General features: G+C 43.7%; 1 protein-coding gene across 1 annotated transcript in view; it reads left to right on the top strand.

Annotated features, from left to right (window-relative positions):
* Positions 1-23,357, top strand: part of gse1b (Gse1 coiled-coil protein b) — a 168,529-nt gene that overhangs the window by 119,038 nt on the left and 26,134 nt on the right.

The following is a 23,357-nucleotide window of genomic DNA, read 5'->3' as shown; positions in this document are numbered from 1 at the left end:
GCACAATTCTTTGCTGTGCACCTACTCTATCTTCCAGGGGTTTTTTTTCTCCTCCTTTTCCTCTCAGAAACATAGAAGCACATCTGCTGCTGCTTGACATGCACGCGTGGCTCCATCTGTACTGGTCCCGACTCTTTCCTTTTCCCCACTTTCTATTTGGATCTTAACTCTAATTTCCTTCCTCCCTCCCTCCTTCCCTGTGTGCTCCTCCACTTCACTCCTCCACATTCTTCCCTTCTGCTGTAAACATCACAGTAAAAAAGTAATTTCTATAACCTCTTATTGTGCCTTCGCCCCTCTCTTTTTCTTGTATGAATTAAATAGTTAGTCTGGTGCTTCTGTCTGCTGTTGCGTTGAAGGGAGCTGGCAGTGAGGCTTCATTTGTACAATGAGAGTGAGACGGGAACATTTTGATCTAATTAGCAGCAGCAGAGGTATTGTCCGTAAAGATCTAGCTCTTTACCAACTCCTGCTGCACTTAGAGCAGGACGTGCATGCAGGTCAAAATGTAAAGTGGAATAAGAAATGGAGTTGCAGTAAGTGGCGAGATCTCACAACTAAATAGATGTATATTCATTGTATGCTTGTCTGTGCATGTGTGGGCAATGTGTGCAGAGGGTTAAGGGTGTCTATGTGCTCTCAACACTCACAATGACAGCTCACAATTAGCTTATGCCAGCGTGGCTAATAGAGGAGTGTACATTGGTAATTATGTCACAGCAGAGGGGTGGGAAGGTGGAATAAATTTGAATAATGGGAAGAATGATATAACGGCAGGGATTTAAATTCCTCTGCCTTTTTGTATGTGTGATGAAAGGTGTCCGTGTACATATGTGTCCACTCGGACTCTCACATTTATAAAGATAAAACACACAAGAGCTGTTGCTCATGTAGAAACGCATACAGGTTTACCACCCCCCTTACACACACACACACACACACATCCCCTCTCTCTCACATACAGAGCAACACAGAGGCGTGAGAGACGGAGGGTATGTCTGAGTAGTGCGCTCGTGCCTGGTTTTCCAGATCAATGATGTGTGGCTGGGTGATCGATGTGAGGGCTTAGCGGAGTGGAGAGAGCTAATGGGCAGGTCAGTGGCTCAGACACATCCTGGCTCCCCCTGCCTATTACCACTACGTCTGTTAATAGGCCTCACCACACTCCCCTGTTGCTCACACACAAATACACAGACACCCAGACAGGAGGACGGCGAGGAGGGAACACAGCCAGGCGCGTTCTATCCACACACCTCCTCCCTACTCCCTGTTTTTAACCCATCTCTCCTTCGCACGTCTTTATTTTATACCTTAGTTTTATTTCCCTTTCTCTCTTCCGCAGCCTTTGCCGTCGTGTTTTAACAGTAAGCCTTTGAAACCACCGCATTTGGAGCTGCATGTGTACGTATGTAAATAAAGGAGGGGCTGATGAGCAGCATATTTGCAGCCATGTAAAGTAAATAGGAAAGAGATTACTGTGAAACTCATCTAATCTCCTCAGAGTCTACTCTAGCGCACACATGCCTAAAGACAGCCCATCCCTTGCGTTCCTAATTGGCCAATTCATGCACTAGTGGCTTGTGATTGGTTCTGTGTGGCCGTCAGTCAGAACGTGGCTGGTGTGAGGCTGGGGTCTGGGTTAGGTCAGGTGAACAAAAAAAATACTACCAGTTCTCTCTCAGTAATTGGACTGGAAATGTTAGGTGCACATTCTGACTCAATGGTTTGTTTTTTCTGTGTCGCTGTTTAATGCTAACATGAAGTTCAAAATAAGGCTAGAATGTGTTGCACTCTAGTAGCTTTATTTGTTTTTTTTGTTTTTTGTTTTTGTTTTTTTTTGCTCATTTGGTTCATTTGAAAAATGTTTTGCATCCATGAACCATGTGGAAATGGTTGTGTGGTTGGTGTATGGTTTAAAAAAAATGTATAATAATAATACACAATAATATATGCTATTTGGAGGACTCACTAGTGAGATAGTGGGGAAAAAAATCAGGTATATCTTGTTTTAAACTGGATTTGATTTTACATTTCTGCTTAATAATCTGGAAAATTAATTCATCCAACTCTATATCTGTACAAATAAAGATAATGTGCTCTATAAACTTTAGCTTTAGTCCTTTCCTTGTGGCTATCTGAAATCAATATGGTTTGGAAAAGAAATAAGTATTTTACTATTTACTAGGTTATGTTATACAGCAACCATTTAATCAATCAATAAAGAACATAATTGTCTTATTAATCGAAAATAAAAGTAATCATTAGTTGCAGCTCTGTATGTCTTTGCTGCTTGTATACTACACTGTGCTGCATCTGTGGAGAACGGCTATGCACAGCTGTGTAGTAACACTGATGACAGCAGGTCTGTCAGTGAAGTAAATAACCGTGGAGGATATTTTTCTCCCTTCTCTTACCGTCTTTCCATCTATCCCTCTGTCTCTTTCTCACTTAGCCTGTCACTTTGCGTAGATGCTGCTCCATCGTCTGCAAGGCATCAGATCTGCATGTTAATTACCTCTCTCGCTTTAATTTAACATCTGACTGGGAAGAATATGGAACACACACCCCAGAGGTATAGCGTGTGCCCTCCAGCCCTCACTCACACATGCACGTATGCACATATGTTTGTACATGCACAGACATATGCATAGCCTAATGATTTTCTTCTGTGTGTGTGTGTTTTTTTTAACTTGCTGAGGTATTATGTGGGTGATGGAGGCAGAAGGCAAAAGCCGAGGATAGTCTAGATATTAAGCTCCCAGTATAAAGGGGACCCAGGCAGAATGTCCACAGGGGTGGCTGAAATCTTTTCTAGCCTGCCCACTCCGAGTGTGTCCCCCTATAGTGAACGCTAAAAGAACTGCCACTCGTCCAGCGTGATGGAGGCAAGACAGGAGGTTTAGAGGGGGCCGAGTTTGTACTGAGGGCTGAGGGAGTTTTAAAAGGAGGTGAAGGAGCCATTCCTTTTAGATGCTGAGTGGGAGGGAAGTGTACATGGTTACCACTGTGCTCTGCAATTCTACACCAGACACCACTGTCAACCTGTAATATACATACAGGCAAGTTGTGTACGCCGATACACACACACACATGTTTAATGTAAACACTCTGACACATTGTACAGTCAGCCCTGCACGATGCAGCACTTTGTGAGGCGGAACAAGACTAAGTTTTGAGTTCATAAGGTGAGTGATTCCATCATTCTTTTAATAATTACAGCCGTGATTATTACAGCCTCCCCAACACACACACACACACACACACACACACACACACACACACACGCGCGCACACACTTGCTCTTGCTCCCTTTCTCAGCCATGCAACAAGGCTGTGTCTCTTGTGGCTGATAGATTGTAATGAATGTAACAGCAGTCAGATCCTTCAAAAGCCTCTCAAAAGCTTAAGCCCCTTTATTAAATTAAGCTAACGATGCCTAAGGCCAGGTCCGCTGCTGAGAGAGAGGAAGGGAGAGAGAGATGGGGAGCTATAGAGAGGAGAATAGGAGAGGTGGTGCAAATGGAAGTAAAGGCTGCAGAGAAAAGGAGGAGGCGGAGGCGATGTTAGGAGCGGGTATGTGAAATGGCAAGTAGTCAAATCAATGACGGGTGGTAGGAATAGGGGGACGTTTTATATGAAAAGAAGGAGGTGGAGGAGGTTAAGAAGAAACGCCGGTGAAAGAGGACAGGAGGAGGAGAAGGAGGAATACCCTGCGGACCACCATAGTTTAGGCGCCAGTACACCTGCAGAGGAGGAATAGCAATTAAGAAAAGGCTCATTGTGGGAGATTCACAGTGCAAATATGTACTTTTGAAAGAGTGTGTGCGTGCCCAAAAACTGTCCAAGAAAACATAAATGTTTAACCACACTAGAGATTTTAAATGGGGCAAGCATTTTGGAGCTGTTTGCACACTCTTTTGGTCATATGTTAATTGCACTGTGTGCTAAATGCTGGGGTCTAAAGTGGCACAATAATATTAGAATGAGAGAGTATGTGTACAAAACCATGTGTATAGGAGCACATTTACCTGGATTGTACATCTCAATGAGATCCTGTGTGTCCCCATTAGGGGTTTCCTTCACTAAAAGAATTATTTTTCGACCAATATCTACAGCATTTCTTGACATATTTATTAGTTGATATCACTGAAAATAATGTTTTTTTCCACTATTTATATCCTGCTCCTGATTAATGCTGTCAAGCAAAACATATTTTTGGATATTATGATGTCAGAGACGGGACTATCATTTTCTAATAAGGACTTATCCCTAACAACAATAACTAATCACCAGAAAGGACTAATAGCTCATTAGTGACTCATGATAAAAAGACCATAGAAAATTACTAATTGACTAGAAATCTCTGAGTCAACTAAGATATTTTAATACCCAAATGACTGATTATTTGACTAATTAAACAAAAGGGGGATCCCTGGTGTCTGGAGAGCTGTCATGTGTACAGACAGCAGGCACATTAAAGGCTAAGTCCTCGTTGCAGCATCGATAGTCAGAGTGTATTGTCTACCTGCTCTCTCTTACAGGTCAAGTAGAGGTGAGGGATACACTATCACCTGGATGACAGACAGGACATGTGGTGCACAAATGCATACACACACACACATACTGTATTCACAGGCAAGAAACAGGGTCATGCTGCCGAAAGGAGAATGCTGTGTGTGCTGGGTACAGTGCTTCTCTCTGCTCTACTCTGCTCTGCCTTCTGTTATTACACAGAAATGGGCTTCGGCAGGAGACACACTATGCGCACAATACGCAATTAGGCTTGCATTTGATCCAATGCATCCAGCAATTAGCAGTTTACAGCACAATGTACAAAGGGCCTCATCCCACTTCCTTCCCAGTCATTACCTGCTTAATCCTTATTTTCATCCTTGGCATTGGGAGAGCACCCTGTCTTTACTGCTTACAAGTGTGGCTTTGATTTTACAGCCTGTGCAGTCGCTGGTATCTAATCCACAGTAAAACCATTGATAAGCCAGACAGGAGAAGAGGCTGTCAGCTGAAGACTCTGCCTGCTATTGTGGTTGGCTGTCCCCTTGTGGACACTTGTTGGTATTACTCCCTCATTTTTTTTTATTAACCCACTGTATGCATATGATCATGCAATATTTGGAAAAGAGTCTTCTTCTTTAGTTAATGTTGTTTTTTTGCATACTTTGCATAAGTTGTTTGACCATTATTATCTTAGAGTTGCAGCATCACATGCGAGTGGAGATAAAAATATCTGATCTGATCTACTACAAGAATGATACATGTATTTTTGGTTTGGATGTATTAATGGGGTTGATGTTAATAATATTCTCACAGTGATTAAAGTGCCTGTTATTTATAGAAAGCATCTGGCAGTAAGTTTTTCTTTATCGAGAGGGACCCAGGTCTGTTGTGGTCTGTGTTGTATTTTACATGAAAGCTTCACAGAATTTAAAAAAAAAAAAAAAAACATGATTACTGAATCATCCTAATTTTTCATACGATGAGTGTAAAAATCATTGAAATTTAAATTAAAATGTGCTTTTTGAAAACAGAACATGTAAATCCACATTAAAAATCCAAATAAAAAGTTAAAAAATAAACACCAATAATAAATGTCCCCTGTGAAAAACAGAAATATTATGTTTGATAAATATGAGAAATACATTCATTTTGTTTTGCTGGCATTTGTACTTTTGAACTTGTACATCTCAGTTTATTTAGATTTCTTTTTTTTCCTTTTTTAAATGTTTTTCTACTTTATACAACAACTAAGTATTGTTTCATGCCGTATACATACAACTGGGACCTATTCTATCATTTTTTTTCTTTTTTTTTCTTGGCGTACTATACATTCTGAATGTATGGATGCTGGAACGCATCCATTCTTTTGCCCCAGCGGGGTGACAACACGGGGTCAGCCCTGTGGACTTGGGGTTGGGGGGCGTGACGGGGAGGGAGCAGGTGCTTCTACCCCCCGCCCCCGTCCGACTCGTCTGTCTCTCTCTCTGTCTGTCTGTCGGTCCGGCCCCCGCCGGAGAGGAAGCTCCACCTCCACGGCTCCCAGCAGCCGGCCGCCACTCTCCTCCTCTCCTCCCCGGCGCTCTCGCTCCGCCGTTGTGGCCTCGCTCGGCGTCGGAGCTTCCTGCGTGACAACAACAGAAAAAAAAGAAAGAAGTGCCGAGTCTCTGTTTATCGACGGAGGGGATGGACCCGCGCCTTCACCACTGAAAGAGGGACACATTTACTCATTTGGGAACACTGGAATAGCCCCTACTTGTTTGCGGTGAGTGATTGTGCGTAAATCTGTAGTTGGTCTCAAACCCGGAGGTTGTTTGTGTAAACGAGCTGATCATACGGCGGGGCTTTTTTATGTTGAGGAAGTCATTACTATATCGAGGAAACGGGTGCTAGTTTTTCTTTTTTCTCTCTCTCTCTCCCTCTCGAAGGTCGGTGTAGTGCCGAGCCCTTGTGTAGCCTTTCTCCGGGGTGCGCGCATGCTTTTGTGTGTGCGTGTTAATGTGTGAAAGAGAGTCAGTGCGACAGAAGCGGAGAAACAAGGGAGACAGTCCGGTGCGTTCAGGTGGCTCATTTAAGCTTTCATTCACTGTTTATGTATCGCATTGTTCGGGCTTTTCAGAATGGTGAAATGCAGATTAGCCGGAAGGTGTGAAAAGAATAGCAGTCGACCCTCAAATTAACTTCTTGTAACATTGTTAGTGTGATTATTATGTATAGCGCAGCCCCGGAGGGCTGGTGCGTAAAAGCCATTTGCGCTCACTTTTGACCCTTCAGCCGGTGTGTAAACTGTATCGTTGGCTTCTTCTTGTTTTTTTAAACTTCATCCATGGTCTCCAGTCAGACTGGCTTCTTTTAAAATGATAGTCTGGTGTGGGGCTAACTCCTTCAGATGGTGGGCATTTCCACTGTATAAATGCGAGAGTGACACATTTTGACCATTTGGTGCTCTGGGGTGAACGATCTGCCCCCGTCTCTCTCTCTCTCTCTCTCTCTCTCTCTCTCTCTCTCTCTCTCTCTCTCTCTCTCTCTCTCTCTCTCTCTCTCTCTCTGTGTGTGTGTGTGTTTGTGTGTGTGTGTGTGTGGCAGGTGGACCGTGTTGAATCACTTCCCACGCGCTCCTTCACTTCTTTTGAACTACAGGCGCGCACAACAGCTGCTTCTGTAGGCAACACACACACAGAGAGACACACAGACACACACACACACACAGAGAGAGAGAGAGAGAGAGAGACAGACAGAGGCAGCACTCCTCATCACGCTCCTTGGGTTTTAAAACACGGTCTATAAACACAGCGGTGAAGCAACAGGCGAACACACTGTGCAGCGGGGCTGAGTTTATCTGCAGCCAGAAGGAGCCTTGTTGTGTGTTTTAGCTGCTGCTGATAAGGTTAGCCATAACTGCAAGAACAGGGAATTAGAGCCTTCTGTTTTTTTTCTTCTTTTTTATATTTATTTATTGTGAGACTGTCTCTCCTGCTGTCTTTAACAGCTACTGACTGGTGCTGGAGATAGGTCGTTCATTACACGGCTGCCTCCTAACACAACTGTGAGCTGTCATTTTAAAAAAATAAATAAAATGGATTGATGTATAAGCCATTTATTTGTTATTATAACTTGCATGGATTACAGCTTCGCACACAGGAGTCACAAGTGTCTCACAGTGGGGCGAGTACTGAAAAACCCACTACATGGCATTAAAAATGAATGAGGGGGACACCTGTATTTCCATTAGTTGACAGGGGCAGATAATAGGAAATGTTATTGTTCTGTTACACCTGACACCGACTGGAGAGTGTGAGTTTTATCTCTCACAGTAAAAAAGAAGCGTTCTTGGTCATATTGAGGAATAATAATCTCACAAGGATTCGGATGTGGATTATTTGTAAGGTACCAGGTGTCAAAATGTGTTGCAATGAGGAAAAAAAAACAGAAACAGTTATGATTTAGATGCAGGAATTTGTACAACATTTCAGTGTTTTTTCCTCATAAACAGCAGTATCATGATTGAAACAATATTGCATGTATCCTATAGCAGTTATTTTCTATGCGTTTTCGATAAAGACCTTGAGTCAGATTAAGCTGTGATGGATATGTGCTCCATCTGAGTGCTTTCATGATTTAGCCTCAGTTGAGGTTAAAGGAAAGCGTCAACCAGCACCTCTACCGCATATAGCAGCCAATGTCACCACTGCACTAATACCTTTTTCATACAGGAAATCCCCCCTGTGAATGCATGCTCAACCCGGCACTTCGCCGGTAGTTACAGGTTGTTTTGAAGCATAATGTGTGTTTTTCTCAACCACAAATGTTGCACTGGTGTGAACACTGTTTTTTTTTCCCCCCTGCTCCAAAAAAACATTAAGAGAATAGAGCAGCGGTTTTCCTGTCGTTGTGTTTTCTCCTCTGACTGAACCTGTCAGTCAGTTGGAGAAAGGAGGCATCTTCTAATCTTAGCTTAAATTTTTTTTATGGACCCTTTGCTTTTTTCAGATTGCAAATTGTGTAATTTAAACAGGGCCCCCAGTAGTAATTTCACAGATATAATTATTGGAGGGGTTATTTTAGTTTTTGTCCTTCTTTCTGATTCCGTGTGAGAACATACAGTTTCTTCTTATTGCTAATTACTGTGGACCAAAGGAGTGAGAATGTTTTGAAGCTGCCAGTATGGGATTAGTCACTGCCACTAGAGATGGAAAGTACCTGTGACTTTTGCTCTGGTCATTTTTATTAACTGAGGGGAAAGTTTACAACAAGTCAGTTTATTAGACAGTGTTTTGGAGAAGTCAGACGTGTGAGACGTAGAGTCTGGGTACTTCTGTACTTATGTGTCATTTTGTGCATTTCTGAAAATGTAGTTTTTTCTCATGACCCCTCAAGAACTCCCCTAGAAAAGAGCTGCACTTTAACACCTTTTGTGTAACAAATCCTAGACACCAGCCGAGTGATGCGAGTTGAATTATTTCACATTTACTGTGCATCATAATGTTGCTGCCATTTGAATGAAGCTGTTGTTTTGCCACAGTTATGTGATTGTGATTGCTCTGTTGTTTGTCTGCGTTTTGTTATGAGTTAATTGTTGAGTAGATTTAGGGAAATAACCGAGTGCATGTAAAAAACTGAGCTGATAGTGGAGTTTCTGTGAAGTGTTTTGGACATTATCATGTTTCGGTATGCCTGCTATACTGTGCACACTGTAGCTTTTATCAGCAGACATTACTTTGCTGCATATAGTCATATACAACAACATTAAGGAGCAAAAATGGGTATGGTGATTCATCGATTAGTTGTCAACTACTGAAGTAAATCACGCTTATTATTTTGATAATCAATTATGTGGTTTAAGCAATGTTTTAAGGGGGGAAAAAGTCAAAATAGCATCTTCCTAGAGTTGAATCTCTCTTGTTTCTTTTATCATTTGACAAAATAGGACACTTTTCAGAAAAACTGATTTTTTTCTGTTTTCTAACACTTTATAGGCCAAACAACTTGTTGATTTATCATGAAAATAACTAACAGATTAATTGATGATGAAAACATTGTTGTAGGGCTGAACAATCAATCATAATATTATTGAAACTGTGACATGGGACATGTGCAGTATCTAAATCACAGGAGCTACGTTTTTTTTTTATAAAAGTAAAAATAAAAATTTGATAAGTAAAATAATCACATACTATTTCAAATAAAGCACTGTAGTGTTACAGACGCGCCACAGCCTGTGAATTATAATGGCCAGACATAACAGAACAGGTTTGTTTGGTAAAAATCACCATCATCATTTTATATGTGTATGTTTGGTTTTTGGTGGAAAGACATTAAAAAATTACCTTTCCAATTAAAATCATGACTCACATCACAATAGTAATATCTATCAAAATGATCACAACATTTCTTTACGTGTCATTCAGCTTTAGTAAATAGTTTGCTTGTTCTAAGCTGTAATACAACTTTTCTCTGCAGTTCAGTTTCTTCCCCAGAAAACATCCACTCTGCCTGGCCGTGTGTGTAAGGAACAAATGCCTGCTGATTCTGAAGATTTCTCTAAATGTCTGAATGAATTATTAAAACATTACCTTTTGCTTTAATTGTAACTCATGTTGTACTCTCGACCCTGCAGACATTTCACAAGGATTCAGAATCGCCCAACTCTAGAATGTCAGTAGCAAAAACTTTCACATCGTTCCGTAGCAATCTCAGCCATGGATCACTTCTGATCAGCAAAAACGTGCCTTTATCTGTCTACTACATTCCAGCAAGATAAAGTGTTTGTGAGGTCTTATCAACTAAACGAAGAAGCAGGAACAAGCATAACCTCCTTGGCAGAGGCTGGTTAGCTGACTTTAGTTGGATTTGTGCTCTCTTGTCACAGACTTACGTGTGCTTGATGGTTTAGCACATGATAAGAGTGTAAGATTACCAATGCAAATCTTGCTCCGAGGAATATAATTTTTACACTCGTAATCTACCATTGAAAAGTTGTTGAACATTTATGCTGCGATAGCGCTTCTGCGGGGTTGGCATGTTTTCAGGTGTCGTTGTGCTGTTTGTCATGCTGCGGTAGCCTGCAGTGCTGTGAGTGTCTGGGGGCTAGACAGCAGCTGTGTTGAGCAGAGTGTTGGTGACAGTTTGTCTGTGGCAACAGCACCTGGCTCTGTTTAGAGAGTGATTAGGAGAGTCCCAAGCATCTCCCTGTACTGTTTACACAAGGAGCCTGGAGTTAAAGGTGACCCACTTTGCATTTTCTTATCAACAGCCCACATTGATTGCTTTGAATAGCACAGACTGTAGAGAGGCCTTTGCATGGGTTTACATAGTTCCCTATTAGAGAGAATGGGATGCGTTTGACTGGGCGAGGCTCGGCTTTGACTAGCATTACAACAATGTCCAAGGTGGTATGAAAATGTGGGTGCACAGGGTTTTTTTTTGTGTCTGACTGTGTGTTGGGAGAGAAACCACTGTACAGTGTTTAGGAATGAATGGTTTTCTTCAGCCGGCGCGTCTCCATCACTTCTACCGTCATTCTCTTCTTCTCAGTTTCTGTTCTTTCCTTCCTCTGCTTCTCTCTCTTTCTCTGTTCTTCTGTCTCTCTAGCTCGAAGTGATCTAAGACTTTGTGGTTTTAAGCCCTGTTTGAGGGCTTTCCTTCTTTTACCCATCGAAGTCAGTGAGGGTCCCCTCCATGTGATCGAGTAAATTGTATGTACTGCAGCCACACTGAGTGAGCATACACCAGGAAAAAACAACTGAAGACTTTCGCCTTTATTCATACTTTCATAGTTCATCCTTGAAAGAGGTGAATTGAAGTAGTCATTACGGGACTTTTGGGGGTGTTGGATTTGTTCATGCTTTCACTTAACAGAGCTTAAAAACATTGGAAAGTCCTGAGCTAAGTCTGCTCGCTGTGCCTGAGATGTGAAGGCAGTATAATCTGGCTATAGGTTTGGCACACCTCTGGAATAATCAAGAACACAGTGATACATCCTAATCTCTAACTACATGCTGTACTTTACTGTGAAGGTCCCGTAGCTAAAAAGGGCAAAGTCACATTCAGACCTTCAGAAATATCCACGGGAGCCCTGCGTCATTGTGTGTTCGATGTAAAAGACAGTTCAGCGGGTCTATTTAGATTGTGTGAATGAAACCATGTGCATTGTCGGTGTTGAAAGTTTGGCTCAGTCACTGCACATGGACTCCTGAATTGGCCTTAAGAATCTCCTACCGGCTTGTAAAAAAAAAGAAAACAGTAGTAAAAGTAAGCTGTAAATGTGATGACCAGTGAAGACAGCTGAGCAAACAGGTCATAAAGTATTTATCTGAAGGGACGACGGAGTGGATGCCGCGTGGACGGCAGGCAGAAAGTTTCACAGGTAGGGGAAGAAGTGGTAAAGCAGTGAGCCAGATAACCAAAAACTTCCTGTGGTTGATGACTTTTGTTCTCAAGGCTTTTTGCACAGCTATTTCACTGATAAAGCTGCTTGTATGTGTGTGTTGGTGTTGGTGGGGGACAAGCTTTAGGGCATGTTGCACAGCTGGGCATACGCTCACAAACCTTGTGACACGCCACATAAATTTATTGCTTGACAGTTAATTGCACATCCAGGAAAAAAAACCCTCATCAAACAGTAGCCTGATCTGTAATACTGTGACAAAGCCGGCTGCAGGCAGTGTAAACAAGGGCTGTTGCCCAATAAAAAGGGCATTAAAAAATTGTTAGTACAGTTAGTTCCTACACACCTGCTGTTGTTGACAAGAACACGTCACTGTTGTTAGAGTAGTTTAAAATGAGACTTTCTCCCCACAGTTTTCTAGACTCAAGCCCTTGTAATGAGGGTTACCCACTTTGCATAATCTGTCCTGTCACATGGCTTCAGATGTATTTCATGCTTTTAATTCAGGTCTTACTTAGAGATGAGCTGTAGAAACGGCAGCAGATCATAGCGCACACTTAGGTTTATTTGCACAGTATAGTCTTTGTACTTTTTGTTACTGTATGGTTGATATGCACTCAAATGTTCTCTCTCATATCTTCATCTGTAGGAATGGGTGTGTGTGGTTGTGGGAAGCAGATGTTAACACGTACTTACTCGCTGGTTTTCCACTTATGAGAAACACTCAAATGGGAGTTTTCCTTGAAGTTTAACACGTTTTACTCTGCTTGACTCGTAATTTTTCTGTTTACTTTGGCTTGGATTGATTGCTCCTTTGTATTGTTGTTTCCACAGTTTGTTATTATCACTTTTTCTTCTGCATTTAATTCACCAAACATGGGCATTGTGCTTTTGTGCTATTAAAGTGAATCATGATGGATGCCAGCTGAGTTAGGCAGAGTCACACTGCTCTTTCACTGCGGTTGAGTCCCATGCCTCGAGACCCGTTCCATGAACTGCATTGGAGACATGCTGCTTTCACATCCAGTGTGATTTCATTTAGACAGCACAGCACAGTGCTCAGCTGTGGAGTAATTACCGGGAACTTTTTCACAATGTTAACTTTGTACTCTCGAGCTTCGGCTTGGATTAAATTGCCTGAGGAGAGCTGACAAAAAGAAAACGTTTTCATTCACACACGTCGGCCTTGCTACATTGACCAGACCGAACCACCTCCTAGATATCTTTGGATTGTGTGTATGTTTGTGTAGCTCATGTTTGCTGCTGTCGCTGTCATACCCCAGGGCCTGATAAGCACTGGCCAAACAAACACAACACAGGCAACATGAGAGCAGCAGATAAGCGAATCATATACACACTCAATACTGACCATACTTGACTATTGCCCTCACCAAATAGAACCTCTTTCATTAAGCATTTTTGTGTTGTGTGTGTGCCTCAGGACGAATCATACAGTGTGTGTCTGTCTGTCTTGTCTTTGTGCCTTCTACAGTCACACTCTCGCAGTATAACCCAGCATTGTGCTAAGGGCTACTCTTCAACAAAGGCCTTTTCTTTAGCTATCACATCATCATCTCTCTTCTTGCCTCTATCTGTGTCTGCTTCTATCTCTCTTCAACATGTCTGTCTGTTTCTCTCTCTCGTTTCCTCCGTTTCTCTCTCCCGGTCTCTGAGATATCTGCTATATCAGCTGACTGTCATATTGTGTGTCTCTGTTTGTTAACATGCCTCCTTGTATATGAGAGCAAGGTCAGATATGTGCCTGAAGAAGTGAGCGTGTTTTGCGGACAAGTGTTTTAATCGGCTCACAGACAGAGCTGCATGCCTGTGTTGATGGAGGCCACAGTTGCCGTGTTAAACGTGCTCTCTCGGAGAGTCTGGTTGTCAGCTAGATTTGTTTTATCTGGCTGGTATTTGCATAACTAAAGGGTATCCATTTTGGGCACGGCGCTTTCTTTTTTTCTTCTTCGTCTCCTGCTCGTATCTCGGTTTCACATCTTCCATATGTGTTGTCTCTTATCTCAGTTTACATCAACCATATGTGCTTCCCCTTTGCACCGCCAGTGATGTGCAATAATTCAGTAAAAGAGTAAAACAAACATGCAGAAAGGTTATGTTCTAAAAGGAAACTATTGCTACAGCTAAATCTTAAATGTATGCATTTTACCATGTAGATCTTGGGCATGTTAAATCTCCAAATGCAACCAATGTTCATATATGATTTTTTTTTTTTTTGCTATATTAAATAAAGATAAGGCAATTGCCACATTTACAAATGCAAAGGCATAATTTCCACAATCTTTTTTTGGTCAGACTACATGACAGGAATATGAAATCTTACAACCAGAAGTGACAAATCATCCCGTTTGAGAAGCTTGAACCTAAGATGTTCCTGCATTTTGTTCACCAGTTTTTTTGATAAGTGAGAGGAATGTTTAATTTAAAAAATTGCAGGTTATTTTTTTCTGTTGATCAACTAATCAGTTAATTCACAAAATGTTTCAGTTCTACTATAAGGTCATGTGGCACCTATAACCGTGCTGTATCTCAGATTCATAGATATTCTATATGTGTGGAGCAGATAAGTTATAAGGATTTGTACTCTTGAAAAAGCAGATCGTTCATATGAGCATTTTTCATGGATCTGGTTTATTTTGTAGCACAAATTTGGTCCAGCTCATAACTGAACAATACTACTGCTAAAATTGGTTCTACAAGTCAAGTACCTGAACGAATGAAGGGCTCCACAGATTTCGGCTCAGTGGCAAACAGACCTTGTTTTTGTGGCTGCTCGCTCTGAAATGTGGTCATGGTGACAGCAGCCTGTGTCCTGCTCACCTAGAGAGAAGAGGTTCTCTCATCACACCACACAGCTTCCCTGCTTTCGGACACGCACACACATGTACAAGCAGGAACACACACCAATTATACCAATTACAAGATTACAACGGGGCAACTCTCAGAAACCGGACCCTGCAATGGAAAGTCAAGTGGGTGCTGTGTGTGTGTGTGTGTGTGTGTGTGTGTGTGTGTGTGTGTGTGTGTGTGTGTGTGTGTGTGTGTGTGTGTGTGTGTGTGTGTGTGTGTGTGTGTGTGTGTGTGTGTGTGTGTGTGTGTGTGTGTGTGTGTGTGTGTGTGTTCCTGCTTGTGTGTGTGCTCTAGCCGCTTGGGAGTCAGGGCCCATGCAGAGCACTTGCAGTGCTAATTAGGCAACCACAACCCAGCAGAGTACATCACAGAGGGAAAGAGAGAATAGAGGGGAGAGAGGGGTAGAGTGAGGAGTGTATGAAGGGAAGCCAGTAAAAACAGTGCTCATCTCCCGAGGAGGCTTGCAAAGGGAGATAAAGAGAGGAGGAGGAGTGAGAAACTTGAAGGATGATTACCAAAATATGTTACATGCAGTGATGTCCCCAGGCACTGAGAACATTGCGGTACAGTACAATCTATCCAGGTCTGTGGGACGTGGGCTGTCGGCATATTTGTGCACGTAACCGTTTACGTGGCAGAAGGTACACCAAAGAGCAATACAGGTGCAGAAACCATGATAAGCTCCATTGTGGGTCTTCCTTTGTACGTTTTCTGCTTTTGTGTTTTGAGTTCGCGCGTGAGAGATCGGTAACATCTGTCAAAACCGCCCTCTTTCTGGGAAGAGCCGCACTGCCACCTTTTCCTGTCTCCCTATAACAGGTGAGGTTGATTAAAAGAGAGCGTCGCCAGGACATGGTGATGGTGATGATCATGACGGTGAGTCAGAGCTGACTCCCTGCCTGCCTGCTCAGTCGAACAGCTGGGCTGGGGCTGAAGCTGGCCCTCTAATCAGGGGAGCGGCAGCACTGTGTCCCCCTCAGCACGAGGCTACAGAGGGCACAGCCATACAGACAGCAGCTTGACTCCTGGGGCATGGACCACAAAGAGCCAGAGACACAGGCAGGAGGCTCTTGTGTGTGTTTGTGTGACTGAATGTGTGTCTCTGCATGTGTGTGTTCACACTCTCTAAGCAGCGTTGTGAAGCGTAACCAGACTGTTCTGTCATACGCCCACACTGGTGTCTCAGCGAACACAACTACACACTCCCCAGATGACATGCACGCACACACGTGCGCGCGCTTGCACGCACACACACACAACCACAACCCCTGCAACCCCTACCACAGCCGCTATGTAATTAACAGACAGAGGAAATGGCACTGTTGGGGTGGGTGAATCGGATGCAGGGAGGAGGAGAGGAAAGAAAATCATTTCAGCTCGTGCCTGCCCTCAAGACACACTGTTTCTCTGTGGCTCTGTGTGTGTGTGCACTGGAGAATTGAAGAGAAGAAGGTGAAGAGAGGGAGAGAGATGCCGGCTGGTCTTTTGAAATTTCTTTTTTTTTTTTTTTTTGCAAGCTGCTGGCAGGCAGGCAGGCAGAGGAGATGGGGTGGGGGGTGAAAACAGAGTGAGTGGAGGAGAGGAAGAGAAGTAGGAGGTGAGGGATGAATAATAAGGTGTGTGCACACATGCAGGCTCACGTACACAACTGTATCATTTAAAGCCACACAAGGTAGAAGACAGGAAGGCTGCTCTCTTTGCACAGAGGTGTGTGTGTGTGTGTGTGTGTGTGTGTGTGTGTGTGTGTGTGTGTGTGTGTGTGTGTGTGTGTGTGTGTGTGTGTGTGTGTGTGTGTGTGTGTGTGTGTGTGTGTGTGTGTGTGTGTGTGTGTGTAGGACTGTGTGAGCAAGCCAGGTCAGAGGGAGATGTACTCTGTTCTCTGCTGTAGCTCCATAATGGAGGCCTGCTGTATAATGACAACTCAGACACAGGCAATACTCTGTCTCTCTCTCTGGGCTTCTTGATTGATCTCTTGCTCAAACTACCACCACCACCTCCTCCGCCCCCACCACCACCTTTATTTCTGTGTTTGTCTCCTTTTTCTTCTTCCCTCATTCTCCAGTGGAATTGTCGCCTTTGATTCCGGAGCTCTGCAGCCACAGTGCTGCTGTTTCAGGATTTCTCTGATATTAGGATTTTGTCTTTGGTACGGAGTAGAAAGAGATGGCACTCACAGGTGTGCGTGCCAGTGCAAACACACACGCACTCGTACACATCCATTGTATAGTGCCTGAGGCTAGATTGCTCTGACATCTCATCGCCGAAGTCAAACAAACCTGGAACTACCAGAGCAGGTTTATCCTGCTGTGCTCCTGGATACTATGTGCATGTGCGAATGTGCCGGTTTATGTGTGTTCAGGAGTGAGATCATACCGTTCACCTGTTTGCACAGCTATTATCCAGCCCCTTGTGATCATGTGCATGACCGTTTACAGCCGCTCTTGCATCCTTGCTTTCTACAACCTTCATAATCTACCTTTGCTGTGTTTTTTGTAATACCCACCGCTTCAGCTTGAAGATCAAACTTTGTTCTTTTACCACAACTTCAAAAGCTCCTTGTGGGTACAGTGCATGAGTGCCATTAATAAATCGTACATGACCTAAAGTGTTGATGTTAACCAGCCACAGAGTTAGACATCCTGCTGTTAGTTATGGAAGGTGTGACTTTTAAGCCCGCTTTAGGTTGAAGCACATGATATGTGGCTGTCATGCCAATATTACATCCTGTTTTGCTAGGTTGGTTTCATCCACATTGCTGCTTCTGTTATTTTAGGCACCTTCAGTTCTTTTTTTTTTATTTCCCTGCCTTTAGTCAGAAGTTTCTATCATGCTTTAACTTTTTACAAAGCCTGCTGCCATAACCGCCCTACCTGTCAGCACATCTCTTTCCAGCTAGCACTTCATTCAACCATTTATGATGATATGTACTCATCAAGTCAGCTCTAAATCTCTCCTGTATCAGAGGGTGAGCTACTTAGTTGAAGTCATTTTGGAAAGGTAGATGGTTGAACCTGTGCTCTCTGGTTGAAGTAGGCTTTCCCGTGAAGTGATTGATATCTGTGCTGAGCAACTGTGATCAGAGTGTATAATATAATATGAGCAATGAAGGAGTCATTGATGGCTTGGTAAAAGGTGTTGCTTTTCTTTATGCAATGTTGGAGGCCGGTCCACACAAACTGTAATCAATACTTGTCACTTAGAGCTCTTCAGCTAACTAGTTCACTGCATTCATATCTCGTTTACTAATCCCTCCTACAATATAAGTGGAAGAAAGGGCAGAACAGCTACCAGTCCTTTGCTAATCAGCACATAAACAGTGCTGAACTCCTGTCGCTGCTTCACAGTATAAGCATTACAGTGTCAGGTGAAGATGGTTTTACACGAAGCAGCAGTAAATGTTTGTTTTGTATCAACAAATATAGCCCAGATAGTACAAGGAAGAAAAGATAATCAGAGAAGAGGAATTGTGTTGTTTGTTAGAGGAAAGTAAGGGCAGGAATGTAGGAGTGGAACCAAACACCAAACCACAGAGACTGTGTTACACTGAAGCTACAGAAGTATCCCAAACTGAGCACAGGAAGACTTTTGGAAATTATGCTTTAGTCGCCTGCCTGACCACACATGTAGAGCCAACCAGTTTATTACAATGACCTTTTTATTGCTCATTTGAGGGCAGACACTGACCGGTTTGGCGGTGTTCCTAAGTGGGACCACAGTATTGTGGTAAAGTGTGCTTTACCAAGCCTCTAGAAAAGAGGTATCTGCTGCCTCAGTAAAGTAAAGCGTGGACAGTCAATAGTTGTACGCAGTTTTGTGGTCCGTGCTGCACTGGACTTGATCAAGCCAGGCTGGTGGCTGGATCAGATAGATGGACCTGCAGCACTGCACCGGTAGTTTTAACAAGCTGATAGGCAAATCCCTTCCTGGTTAAAGATTAACCATTCGCTAGAGCTGCCACTGCATTATCTCTCTACTGGCCAGGGCATACAGGAGCCAAGAGGATTTACTTTGTGTGCGTGTGCGTGCGTGTGTGTGTGTATAATCTGCATTCCAACCAGCAAGAGGGTGGAACTGTATGTGTGTGTCACCGTGTTTGTTTGACTATGGGAGTTAGTGATCGGCTTTTCTCCCAGCTGGGTGTTAAAACTGTGTGTTTACTGTATGCCATTTAACAGTCAATCTGTTTTGTGTGTGTGTGTGTGCGCGTCTGTAAGCTTGTGTGTGTATGGGTGGGATCATGTTTGTATGTGGTTTGTTGTAATCTACATTCTTTTTTAGGGCTTTGTTTTGTTTTCCCTTAGGGCTTAATGGCATTCAAAGGGTTAATTGCATCAGGAAGCTTGGCATGTAACAGACTCCCTTAACCCTTTGGGTTGTCAGCAAAAATGTTAAACTTTTGCTGCCGCACCAAAAGATACCCTTTCTTCTTGTCTCTAATGAATTTAACATTACGGTCCTCAACCTTGCCCGTGGACGCAGCTTGTGTCCTTTCCATAATGCACAACAACATCATTTAAATCTAATTTTCTTTTGTGTCATTCCTTTTAAGGACTGTGACATATTGTATGCTGGTTTCACAGGCACCGGACTCCCCGATTAACTGTGAGACGATGCCATCTGCTGGATGTTTCAAGAATGGAAGGACAGAGGCTGCTTATACTACCGAGCAAGTGTGTTGTAACTGAGTGATGTTAAGAGGTGGAGACAGCCTCACTTATCTGGAAATTCATAAGACATTACTCATCCTGGGTTGCTTAGATCATAGTACTCATCTTTACTTACTCTGAACAGAGCGCTCTCGCTTGCATGGCTTGTGAGGGTTTTTTTTTTTTTCCAGTTTAGACGGAAATGTGGAAGCAGGGAGGAGGGAAAACTCTTTCTTGTTTGACCACATTCACCCACACAGCTGTATACAGTCATCGATTTCCACTTAATCCTGTCGTGTGCGTTTTGTAATCTTCAGAGCCTCGATGTATGTAAGTGTTTATCTGTGCTGTTCTTGAAATAGTGGTTGATTGGAAAAATGCTGCCATTTATTCACCTTCTCTAAGTGAGTTCAGCTGTTACTGTAGAGTCTCACTGACTTCTCTTGAAGCCCCACTTCTTGTTTTGTATTTCTGGACTATTTTTGCTGTCACTGGACATGACACAGTGGAGAAATGACAGGCAATGGAAACTCAGATTAGGGAAATTGCGTACCGCTATGCCAAAAGGATCCCCCATGAGTCGTGCTTCTGCTTTTGGGTACCAGCAGAGGGAGACTGAACAAGCAAAATTTCTGGGAAATCCATATTAGCACCTGCAGCCCCCCTTTTCTGTCTACCCTGTCATGATACGACCTGACGCTGTGGTTGCTTCCTCGTCAATGGCACACTATTCTCCAAAACCAGCTGTGTGATGTTAATGACGTTAAACAGGAAAGGGGTGGAAGAGGGAGACAAAGACAGTGGAGAGAGTGGTGGTCCTGTGATTCTTCAAGGGGAACAGGCCGATGAACCGAAAGGAGCTTGTTTTTATTTTTTGAGAGGCTGGCAGTGCTGACCACCGTGTGCCTTTACCGTGAAGATTGTCTCCCTGTCATCACTCACTTGCTCCTTCGCTCTTCTGAGAAAAGTAGCAAGTGACGGAAGGAGGAAGTGACTAAAAAAATACAACTCATTCACGCCCCTGCAATGACAGCAGGACAGACTGAGGGGAAGTCAAACCCACGCTTTTACCCTTTTCCTGAGCCCTCCACCCCCGACCACTATTGCACATTAGTCTTCTCCACCCTGATAACAACTCCTCGTAGCTGTAGCATTTGTGCCTCTCTCTCTGTGTGTGTGTGTGTGTGTGTGTGTGTGTGTGTGTGTACAGTAAAGGTTAGGTTGTTTTTGGTTTGACTTCCTTGTTTGTGTGAAATGGTAATGGCTGATCTAGAAAGAATGGATTTCCTTGTTTTGTTTGGGATGTAGTCGCCTTACTTTCGCTTTAATTTGTCTTAATGAGAATTGCGAAAGAGCAATTATGCTAATGAAGCACACTGAACAGAATTTGTGGCAAGTACTCTTAACACAAAGCATTTTTTTTCCTCTCGTGCTGTGGGACTTGACACAGGCCGGGGCATGTCCTCTTTCTTTCTCTTCTTTCTATTTTTTGCCTCAAGAAGTAAAGGACACCTACCTGCCCCCCCGCCCTCCTCCCTCACCCACCCCATGTATACACACACACATAAACGCTGCCTGACGCTCCCCAGCAATGGGGTCAGATGTGGTGACCGGCTGAGCGCCCTCCCCTGTTCCTCCTCCCTGCCTCTCTGCCTCCCTCCCTTCTCCTCCCCCCTCCCCCAGTGTGCCTTGGCAGGGCATGCATGCCTGTGTCTGTTATCTACAAATGGCTGAGGAATTATAGGTTGAGAGGGGAGGAGGAGGAGTGAGGGAGAGTGTGAGGAGGGAGGGAGGGCGGCAGGGAGGAAGGGGTGGGGGGTATGAGGTCATGTGACATCGCAGCAGCTGCTAGCCTAAGAATTTCTGTTTTCTCACTTAGAGAGAGAGAGAGAGAGAGAGAGGGCTAGAGTAAGGAGGGGAGAGATAGGCAGCGTGTGTGGTGTGTTGCTTTGTTAGATAAGCTCTAAACGGTCTTTGTGAGCTGCAACGAGAGAGACAGGAAGGCAGGCAGGCAGGGAGGGGAGAGGGTGGACGGGCAAGAGGAGATAGAAAGAAGGAGAGAGAGAGAGAGAGAGAGAGAGAGAGAGGAAGAAAGAGGGGAGAAGGAAGATGGTGTGTGTCCTGTCGGTGGCTGCCGGTGTGTACTGGGCTGGGCTCAACGTGAAGATGCAGCCATGGGGGATCCAGGCGGCTCCACTCCTTTGTGCAGTAAGGCGCTTCGGCCACGCTTTTAATCTATGAGGGGGTTCACGAACCACTGCAAGACCTCCGGATGTGTGCCTCTGTGTGTATTTGTCAAGCTGTGTGCTTGTCTGTTTTCTGTTTCTTCTTTCACTGTCGCATGTGTTTCTGTTCATACTGTGTGGTTTTCTTTTTTTACATGTGGTCGATAGTCTTGAAATACCGTGTACTCTGTCTCTGTAGTGTGTTGCAAAAAGTTGCTTGTGTGTATCTTTCACTCCCATGTCTGACTTTTTTCTGACTTTCTCAAAAGAGGAGAGGGAGGGAGGAGCAGTAGCTGCTCAGTTGTCTTGACAAAGTCACGTTATTGGACTGGGACCGGACGCCGTGTGTGTTTTTGCTTGTTTGCCAGTCTGTCAATGGCGCTGTGTGCGTCGTTCAGTAGTCCTCATTGTTGATGCCATTATTAATTGTTTGCTGGGTTCATTCAAAGTGCACTGGGTAACTGGGAGGTTACAGGCAGGACAACTCAAGAGGTGTTGGAAATGCTATTCACTCTCTCATGCCTGACTTGCTGCTGTGTGTCCACTCAAACACACTAACACACACACACACACACACACACAGGGTGCTGTTCCTCCACACTCTTCTCAGGAGGGAACATGATCTTTTTATAGCCCTCTCAGCCTCTGGGGTAAACCCAGATATAACTCCTACTTATCTCAATTGTGCTGTTGATATACTATTCGCAAGCAACTTTAATTTCAGCGAGTGCGTCTTTGTCTTAGATGTGGCTGTGTTAGTTGGAAGTTTACTTTGAGTGTTTATTTAAGGAGGATTCTGAACAATCCCCAGTGTGTGTGTGTGTGTGTGTGTGTGTGTGCTTTGGTGTAACGGTTAATACCTCACACAAACTACACCCGTCAGAACTTCCACTGTCCTCTGAGTTACCCTGAGTATGAGTGTGTTTTGCCTGAGCACATAGGGCTATCAGACTGCGCTCTGGCATTTAGGGATTCCACTGAGCGAGGGGCTGTCAACATGGTGTCACTTTTCAACACACACATACACAGGAAGGAAATGGACAGCCGTCTCAGCCCTCCTCACCCTTTCTACTTTTTCAACCGCCACGGAGCTCCTGCAAGTCTGAGCCAAGCTGCCATAAAACTCACTGATTCTGCTGGATCCGTTCGTCTCTTTATAACGTAGCTTTGATCTTTCTCCTTCTGTTGATCGAGCTAATGGTTTACGCAATCTTGATAGACTCCAGTTTTCATCACGAACTTTTTCAAATTGACCAAAAAATAAGAAATATCCTAGCTGGCATTTTAGAAACATCACAGTTTCTCCCCTCTAATGCTGATTAAAATTTCCCCCTGATTAGAGGAGAACATTAGTTACCCACTTGGCAGCATTAATTGGATTAAGTACAAAATGAATGGGATACATTTCCTTAAGTGATGGTTGTGTCAGAGAGCCAGTGAGGTGCTGGTTTGCCACATTTTAACAGGCAGCACATTAAATGTGTTTACACTGAATTTATCAACATACATGGCACTATGACATATTGCCACTAAGAAACGATGTCACCCTGGGAATGTTGGAGCATGCTCAGTACAGTTGTTGCGTAAACTGTGTGACCATGGACCTCTGGCAGTCGACTGGAGCCCTTTGAGCAAAGGAAGGATGACCTGCTCTCCCAACCTTTCACCTCTGACCTTACAACCAAAGCTGCTCTACCCCTCACCACCAATCCCCATCCT

The sequence above is a fragment of the Acanthochromis polyacanthus genome, chromosome 2, assembly GCF_021347895.1.
Source record: "Acanthochromis polyacanthus isolate Apoly-LR-REF ecotype Palm Island chromosome 2, KAUST_Apoly_ChrSc, whole genome shotgun sequence".
In the NCBI taxonomy this organism is placed as follows: domain Eukaryota; kingdom Metazoa; phylum Chordata; class Actinopteri; family Pomacentridae; genus Acanthochromis; species Acanthochromis polyacanthus.
The sequence above is the reverse complement of the archived record's forward strand: the minus strand, read 5'-3'. Positions and strand labels throughout refer to the sequence as shown.